Source organism: Cinclus cinclus, unplaced genomic scaffold (assembly GCF_963662255.1).
Source record: "Cinclus cinclus unplaced genomic scaffold, bCinCin1.1 SCAFFOLD_63, whole genome shotgun sequence".
Classification (NCBI taxonomy): Eukaryota; Metazoa; Chordata; class Aves; order Passeriformes; family Cinclidae; genus Cinclus; species Cinclus cinclus.
In genome coordinates this window covers 29,431-39,240 of record NW_026912121.1, presented here as the reverse complement: position 1 = coordinate 39,240, position 9,810 = coordinate 29,431, and positions in this window count along the sequence as shown.

Sequence of the window (9,810 nt, the reverse complement as noted above, 5' to 3'; positions counted from 1 at the left end):
TGTGCTGTTACAATGCATCCCATGCCCTTTTAGGCCACTTGATGTCACAATGAATCATTTGATTCTTGGCCTCCACGATGGCATAATAGATCCTTGCTTCTATTGGTCCCCGTGCTGTGACAATCCATCCCTGGCATTTTTTATACCCCCTGGTGCTACAAGGGATCACTGGATTGTTAGCCTGCATTGGGTCACAATGGATCCTTGCTTCTCTTAACCTCTGTGGTGTGACAATGCATTCCAAGCCCTTTTAGGCCACTTGATGTCACAATGAATCATTTGATTCTTGGCCTCCATGGTGTCATAATTGTACCAGGTTTTACTTGGGCCCCATGCTTTCACAATTCATCCCTGCCCCTTTTAGGCCCATTGGTGTCACAAGGGATCATTAGATTGTTAGCCTGCATTGGGTCGCAATGGATCCTTGCTTCTCTTAACCTCTGTGGTGTCACAATGCATCCCATGCCCTTTTAGGCCACTTGATGTCACAATGAACCATTTGATTCTTGGCCTTCATGGTGTCATAATGGTTCCTTGTTCTATAGGTCCCCTTGCTGTCAGAGTTCATCCGTGGTCCTTTTGCGACCCCTGGTGTAAAATGGGATCCTGGGATTATTAGCCTCCATTGGGTCACAATGGATCCTTGCTTCTCTTAACCCCTGTGCTGTCACAATGCATCCCATGCCCTTTTAGGCCACATGATGCCACAATGAATTATTTGATTCTTGGCCTCCATGGTGGCATTATAGATCCTTGCTTCTATTGGTCCCCGTGCTGTAACAATAGATCCCTGGCCCTTTTAGGCCCATTTTTGTCACAAGGGATCATTAGATTGTTAGCCTGCATTGGGTCACAATGGTTCCTTGCTTCTCTTAACCTCTGTGGTGTCACAATGCATCCCATGCCCTTTTAGGCCACTTGATGTCACAATGAATCATTTGATTCTTGGCCTCCATGGTGGCATAATTGTACCAGGTTTTACTTGGGCCCCATGCTTTCACAATTCATCCCTGCCCCTTTTAGGCCCATTGGTGTCACAAGGGATCATTAGATTGTTAGCCTGCATTGGGTCACAATGGTTCCTTGCTTCTCTTATCCCCTGTGGTGTCACAATGCATCCCATGCCCTTTTAGGCCACTTGATGTCACAATGAATTATTTGATTCTTGGCCTCCATGGTGGCATAGGAGATCCTTGCTTCTATTTGTCCCCGTGCTGTAACAATTCCTCCCAGGGCCCTTTTAGGCCCATTGGTGTCACAAGGGATCATTAGATTGTTAGCCTGCATTGGGTCACAATGGTTCCTTGCTTCTCTTAACCTCTGTGGTGTCACAATGCATCCCATGCCCTTTTAGGCCACTTGATGTCACAATGAATCATTTGATTCTTGGCCTCCATGGTGTCATAATGGTTCCTTGTTTCTATTGGGCCCCATGCTGTCACAATTCATCCCTGGCCCTTTTACGCCCCCTGGTGTCACATGGGATCCTGGGATTATTAGCCTCCATTGGGTCGCAATGGATCCTTGCTTCTCTTAACCTCTGTGGTGTCACAATGCATCCCATGCCCTTTTAGGCCACTTGATGTCACAATGAATCATTTGATTCTTGGCCTCCATGCTGTCATAATGGTTCCTTGTTTCTATTGGGCCCCATGCTGTCAGAGTTCATCCGTGGTCCTTTTGCTACCCCTGGTGTCAAAAGGGATTCTTAGATTGTTAGCCTGCATTGGGTCACAATGGATCCTTGCTTCTCTTAACCCCTGTGCTGTCACAATGCATCCCATGCCCTTTTAGGCCACTTGATGTCACAATGAATCATTTGATTCTTGGCCTCCATGGTGGCATAATAGATCCTTGCTTCTATTGGTCCCCGTGCTGTAACAATCCATCCCTGGCCCTTTTTATACCCCCTGGTGCCACAAGGGATCATTAGATTGTTAGCCTGCATTGGGTCACAATGGTTCCTTGCTTCTCTTAACCTCTGTGCTGTCACAATGCATTCCAAGCCCTTTTAGGCCACTTGGTCTTACAATGAACCATTTGATTCTTGGCCTTCATGGTGTCATAATGGTTCCTTGCTTCTATAGGTCCCCATGCTGTCAGAGTTCATCCGTGGTCCTTTTCCACCCCCTGGTGTCAAAAGGGATTCTTAGATTGTTAGCCTGCATTGGGTCACAATGGATCCTTGCTTCGCTTAACCCCTGTGCTGTCACAATGCATCCCATGCCCTTTTAGGCCACTTGATGTCACAATGAATCATTTGATTCTTGGCCTCCACGGTGGCATAATAGATCCTTGCTTCTATTGGTCCCCGTGCTGGAACAATCCATCCCTGGCCCTTTTTATACCCCCTGGTGCCACAAGGGATCAATAGATTGTTAGCCTGCATTGGGTCACAATGGTTCCTTGCTTCTCTTAACCTCTGTGGTGTCACAATGCATTCCAAGCCCTTTTAGGCCACTTGATGTCACAATGAACCATTTGATTCTTGGCCTTCATGGTGTCATAATGGTTCCTTGCTTCTATAGGTCCCCATGCTGTCACAGTCCATCCGTGGTCCTTTTGCGCCCCCTGGTGTCAAAAGGGATTCTTAGATTGTTAGCCTGCATTGGGTCATAATGGTTCCTTGCTTCTCTTAACCCCTGTGCTGTCACAATGCATCCCATGCCCTTTTAGGCCACATGATGTCACAATGAATCATTTGATTCTTGGCCTCCATGGTGGCATAATTGTACCAGGTTTTCATTGGGTCCCATGCTTTCACTATACATTTCTGCCCCGTACTGGCCCATTGGTGTCAAAAGGGATTCTTAGATTGTTAGCCTGCATTGGGTCACAATGGATCCTTGCTTCTCTTAACCCCTGTGCTGTCACAATGCATCCCATGCCCTTTTAGGCCACATGATGTCACAATGAATCATTTGATTCTTGACCTCCATGGTGGCATAATAGATCCTTGCTTCTATTGGTCCCCATGCTGTAACAATTCATCCCTGGCCCTTTTAGGCCCATTGGTGTCACAAGGGATCATTAGATTGTTAGCCTGCATTGGGTCACAATGGTTCCTTGCTTCTCTTAACCTCTGTGGTGTCACAATGCATCCCATGCCCTTTTAGGCCACTTGATGTCACAATGAATCATTTGATTCTTGGCCTCAATGGTGTCATAATGGTTCCTTGTTTCTATTGGGCCCCATGCTGTCACAATTCATCCCTGGCCCTTTTACGCCCCCTGGTGTCACATGGGATCCTGGGATTATTAGCCTCCATTGGGTCACACTGGATCCTTGCTTCTCTTAACCCCTGTGCTGTCACAATGCATCCCATGCCCTTTTAGGCCACTTGATGTCACAATGAATCATTTGATTCTTGGCCTCCATGGTGTCATAATGGTTCCTTGTTTCTATTGGGCCCCATGCTGTCACAATTCCTCCCTGGCCCTTTTACGCCCCCTGGTGTCAAATGGGATCCTGGGATTATTAGCCTCCATTGGGTCACAATGGATCCTTGCTTCTCTTAACCCCTGAGGCGTCACAATGCATCCCATGCCCTTTTAGGCAACTTGATGTTACAATGAATTATTTGATTCTTGGCCTCCATGGTGGCATAATAGATCCTTGCTTCTATTGGTCCCCGTGCTGCAACAATTCATCCCTGGCCCTTTTAGGCCCATTGGTGTCACAAGGGATCATTAGATTGTTAGCCTGCATTGGGTCGCAATGGATCCTTGCTTCTCTTAACCTCTGTGGTGTCACAATGCATCCCATGCCCTTTTAGGCCACTTGATGTCACAATGAACCATTTGATTCTTGGCCTTCATGGTGTCATAATGGTTCCTTGTTCTATAGGTCCCCTTGCTGTCAGAGTTCATCCGTGGTCCTTTTGCGACCCCTGGTGTAAAATGGGATCCTGGGATTATTAGCCTCCATTGGGTCACAATGGATCCTTGCTTCTCTTAACCCCTGTGCTGTCACAATGCATCCCATGCCCTTTTAGGCCACATGATGCCACAATGAATTATTTGATTCTTGGCCTCCATGGTGGCATTATAGATCCTTGCTTCTATTGGTCCCCGTGCTGTAACAATAGATCCCTGGCCCTTTTAGGCCCATTTTTGTCACAAGGGATCATTAGATTGTTAGCCTGCATTGGGTCACAATGGTTCCTTGCTTCTCTTAACCTCTGTGGTGTCACAATGCATCCCATGCCCTTTTAGGCCACTTGATGTCACAATGAATCATTTGATTCTTGGCCTCCATGGTGGCATAATTGTACCAGGTTTTACTTGGGCCCCATGCTTTCACAATTCATCCCTGCCCCTTTTAGGCCCATTGGTGTCACAAGGGATCATTAGATTGTTAGCCTGCATTGGGTCACAATGGTTCCTTGCTTCTCTTATCCCCTGTGGTGTCACAATGCATCCCATGCCCTTTTAGGCCACTTGATGTCACAATGAATTATTTGATTCTTGGCCTCCATGGTGGCATAGGAGATCCTTGCTTCTATTTGTCCCCGTGCTGTAACAATTCCTCCCAGGGCCCTTTTAGGCCCATTGGTGTCACAAGGGATCATTAGATTGTTAGCCTGCATTGGGTCACAATGGTTCCTTGCTTCTCTTAACCTCTGTGGTGTCACAATGCATCCCATGCCCTTTTAGGCCACTTGATGTCACAATGAATCATTTGATTCTTGGCCTCCATGGTGGCATAATGGTTCCTTGTTTCTATTGGGCCCCATGCTGTCACAATTCGTCCCTGGCCCTTTTACGCCCCCTGGTGTCAAATGGGATCCTGGGATTATTAGCCTCCATTGGGTCACAATGGATCCTTGCTTCTCTTAACCCCTGTGCTGTCACAATGCATCCCATGCCCATTTAGGCCACTTGATGTCACAATGAATCATTTGATTCTTGGCCTCCACGGTGGCATAATAGATCCTTGCTTCTATTGGTCCCCGTGCTGGAACAATCCATCCCTGGCCCTTTTTATACCCCCTGGTGCCACAAGGGATCAATAGATTGTTAGCCTGCATTGGGTCACAATGGTTCCTTGCTTCTCTTAACCTCTGTGGTGTCACAATGCATTCCAAGCCCTTTTAGGCCACTTGATGTCACAATGAACCATTTGATTCTTGGCCTTCATGGTGTCATAATGGTTCCTTGCTTCTATAGGTCCCCATGCTGTCACAGTCCATCCGTGGTCCTTTTGCGCCCCCTGGTGTCAAAAGGGATTCTTAGATTGTTAGCCTGCATTGGGTCATAATGGTTCCTTGCTTCTCTTAACCCCTGTGCTGTCACAATGCATCCCATGCCCTTTTAGGCCACATGATGTCACAATGAATCATTTGATTCTTGGCCTCCATGGTGGCATAATTGTACCAGGTTTTCATTGGGTCCCATGCTTTCACTATACATTTCTGCCCCGTATAGGCCCATTGGTGTCAAAAGGGATTCTTAGATTGTTAGCCTGCATTGGGTCACAATGGATCCTTGCTTCTCTTAACCCCTGTGCTGTCACAATGCATCCCATGCCCTTTTAGGCCACATGATGTCACAATGAATCATTTGATTCTTGACCTCCATGGTGGCATAATAGATCCTTGCTTCTATTGGTCCCCATGCTGTAACAATTCATCCCTGGCCCTTTTAGGCCCATTGGTGTCACAAGGGATCATTAGATTGTTAGCCTGCATTGGGTCACAATGGTTCCTTGCTTCTCTTAACCTCTGTGGTGTCACAATGCATCCCATGCCCTTTTAGGCCACTTGATGTCACAATGAATCATTTGATTCTTGGCCTCCATGGTGTCATAATGGTTCCATGTTTCTATTGGGCCCCATGCTGTCACAATTCATCCCTGGCCCTTTTACGCCCCCTGGTGTCACATGGGATCCTGGGATTATTAGCCTCCATTGGGTCACACTGGATCCTTGCTTCTCTTAACCCCTGTGCTGTCACAATGCATCCCATGCCCTTTTAGGCCACTTGATGTCACAATGAATCATTTGATTCTTGGCCTCCATGGTGTCATAATGGTTCCTTGTTTCTATTGGGCCCCATGCTGTCACAATTCATCCCTGGCCCTTTTACGCCCCCTGGTGTCAAATGGGATCCTGGGATTATTAGCCTCCATTGGGTCACAATGGATCCTTGCTTCTCTTAACCCCTGAGGCGTCACAATGCATCCCATGCCCTTTTAGGCAACTTGATGTTACAATGAATTATTTGATTCTTGGCCTCCATGGTGGCATAGGAGATCCTTGCTTCTATTTGTCCCCGTGCTGCAACAATTCATCCCTGGCCCTTTTAGGCCCATTGGTGTCACAAGGGATCATTAGATTGTTAGCCTGCATTGGGTCGCAATGGATCCTTGCTTCTCTTAACCTCTGTGGTGTCACAATGCATCCCATGCCCTTTTAGGCCACTTGATGTCACAATGAATCATTTGATTCTTGGCCTTCATGGTGTCATAATGGTTCCTTGTTCTATAGGTCCCCTTGCTGTCAGAGTTCATCCGTGGTCCTTTTGCGACCCCTGGTGTAAAATGGGATCCTGGGATTATTAGCCTCCATTGGGTCACAATGGATCCTTGCTTCTCTTAACCCCTGTGCTGTCACAATGCATCCCATGCCCTTTTAGGCCACATGATGCCACAATGAATTATTTGATTCTTGGCCTCCATGGTGGCATAATAGATCCTTGCTTCTATTGGTCCCCGTGCTGTAACAATTCATCCCGGGCCCTTTTAGGCCCATTTTTGTCACAAGGGATCATTAGATTGTTAGCCTGCATTGGGTCACAATGGTTCCTTGCTTCTCTTAACCTCTGTGGTGTCACAATGCATCCCATGCCCTTTTAGGCCACTTGATGTCACAATGAATCATTTGATTCTTGGCCTCCATGGTGGCATAATTGTACCAGGTTTTACTTGGGCCCCATGCTTTCACAATTCATCCCTGCCCCTTTTAGGCCCATTGGTGTCACAAGGGATCATTAGATTGTTAGCCTGCATTGGGTCACAATGGTTCCTTGCTTCTCTTATCCCCTGTGGTGTCACAATGCATCCCATGCCCTTTTAGGCCACTTGATGTCACAATGAATTATTTGATTCTTGGCCTCCATGGTGGCATAGGAGATCCTTGCTTCTATTTGTCCCCGTGCTGTAACAATTCCTCCCAGGGCCCTTTTAGGCCCATTGGTGTCACAAGGGATCATTAGATTGTTAGCCTGCATTGGGTCACAATGGTTCCTTGCTTCTCTTAACCTCTGTGGTGTCACAATGCATCCCATGCCCTTTTAGGCCACTTGATGTCACAATGAATCATTTGATTCTTGGCCTCCATGGTGTCATAATGGTTCCTTGTTTCTATTGGGCCCCATGCTGTCACAATTCATCCCTGGCCCTTTTACGCCCCCTGGTGTCACATGGGATCCTGGGATTATTAGCCTCCATTGGGTCGCAATGGATCCTTGCTTCTCTTAACCTCTGTGGTGTCACAATGCATCCCATGCCCTTTTAGGCCACTTGATGTCACAATGAATCATTTGATTCTTGGCCTCCATGCTGTCATAATGGTTCCTTGTTTCTATTGGGCCCCATGCTGTCAGAGTTCATCCGTGGTCCTTTTGCTACCCCTGGTGTCAAAAGGGATTCTTAGATTGTTAGCCTGCATTGGGTCACAATGGATCCTTGCTTCTCTTAACCCCTGTGCTGTCACAATGCATCCCATGCCCTTTTAGGCCACTTGATGTCACAATGAATCATTTGATTCTTGGCCTCCATGGTGGCATAATAGATCCTTGCTTCTATTGGTCCCCGTGCTGTAACAATCCATCCCTGGCCCTTTTTATACCCCCTGGTGCCACAAGGGATCATTAGATTGTTAGCCTGCATTGGGTCACAATGGTTCCTTGCTTCTCTTAACCTCTGTGCTGTCACAATGCATTCCAAGCCCTTTTAGGCCACTTGGTCTTACAATGAACCATTTGATTCTTGGCCTTCATGGTGTCATAATGGTTCCTTGCTTCTATAGGTCCCCATGCTGTCAGAGTTCATCCGTGGTCCTTTTCCACCCCCTGGTGTCAAAAGGGATTCTTAGATTGTTAGCCTGCATTGGGTCACAATGGATCCTTGCTTCGCTTAACCCCTGTGCTGTCACAATGCATCCCATGCCCTTTTAGGCCACTTGATGTCACAATGAATCATTTGATTCTTGGCCTCCACGGTGGCATAATAGATCCTTGCTTCTATTGGTCCCCGTGCTGGAACAATCCATCCCTGGCCCTTTTTATACCCCCTGGTGCCACAAGGGATCAATAGATTGTTAGCCTGCATTGGGTCACAATGGTTCCTTGCTTCTCTTAACCTCTGTGGTGTCACAATGCATTCCAAGCCCTTTTAGGCCACTTGATGTCACAATGAACCATTTGATTCTTGGCCTTCATGGTGTCATAATGGTTCCTTGCTTCTATAGGTCCCCATGCTGTCACAGTCCATCCGTGGTCCTTTTGCGCCCCCTGGTGTCAAAAGGGATTCTTAGATTGTTAGCCTGCATTGGGTCATAATGGTTCCTTGCTTCTCTTAACCCCTGTGCTGTCACAATGCATCCCATGCCCTTTTAGGCCACATGATGTCACAATGAATCATTTGATTCTTGGCCTCCATGGTGGCATAATTGTACCAGGTTTTCATTGGGTCCCATGCTTTCACTATACATTTCTGCCCCGTATAGGCCCATTGGTGTCAAAAGGGATTCTTAGATTGTTAGCCTGCATTGGGTCACAATGGATCCTTGCTTCTCTTAACCCCTGTGCTGTCACAATGCATCCCATGCCCTTTTAGGCCACATGATGTCACAATGAATCATTTGATTCTTGACCTCCATGGTGGCATAATAGATCCTTGCTTCTATTGGTCCCCATGCTGTAACAATTCATCCCTGGCCCTTTTAGGCCCATTGGTGTCACAAGGGATCATTAGATTGTTAGCCTGCATTGGGTCACAATGGTTCCTTGCTTCTCTTAACCTCTGTGGTGTCACAATGCATCCCATGCCCTTTTAGGCCACTTGATGTCACAATGAATCATTTGATTCTTGGCCTCAATGGTGTCATAATGGTTCCTTGTTTCTATTGGGCCCCATGCTGTCACAATTCATCCCTGGCCCTTTTACGCCCCCTGGTGTCACATGGGATCCTGGGATTATTAGCCTCCATTGGGTCACACTGGATCCTTGCTTCTCTTAACCCCTGTGCTGTCACAATGCATCCCATGCCCTTTTAGGCCACTTGATGTCACAATGAATCATTTGATTCTTGGCCTCCATGGTGTCATAATGGTTCCTTGTTTCTATTGGGCCCCATGCTGTCACAATTCCTCCCTGGCCCTTTTACGCCCCCTGGTGTCAAATGGGATCCTGGGATTATTAGCCTCCATTGGGTCACAATGGATCCTTGCTTCTCTTAACCCCTGAGGCGTCACAATGCATCCCATGCCCTTTTAGGCAACTTGATGTTACAATGAATTATTTGATTCTTGGCCTCCATGGTGGCATAATAGATCCTTGCTTCTATTGGTCCCCGTGCTGCAACAATTCATCCCTGCCCCTTTTAGGCCCATTGGTGTCACAAGGGATCATTAGATTGTTAGCCTGCATTGGGTCGCAATGGATCCTTGCTTCTCTTAACCTCTGTGGTGTCACAATGCATCCCATGCCCTTTTAGGCCACTTGATGTCACAATGAACCATTTGATTCTTGGCCTTCATGGTGTCATAATGGTTCCTTGTTCTATAGGTCCCCTTGCTGTCAGAGTT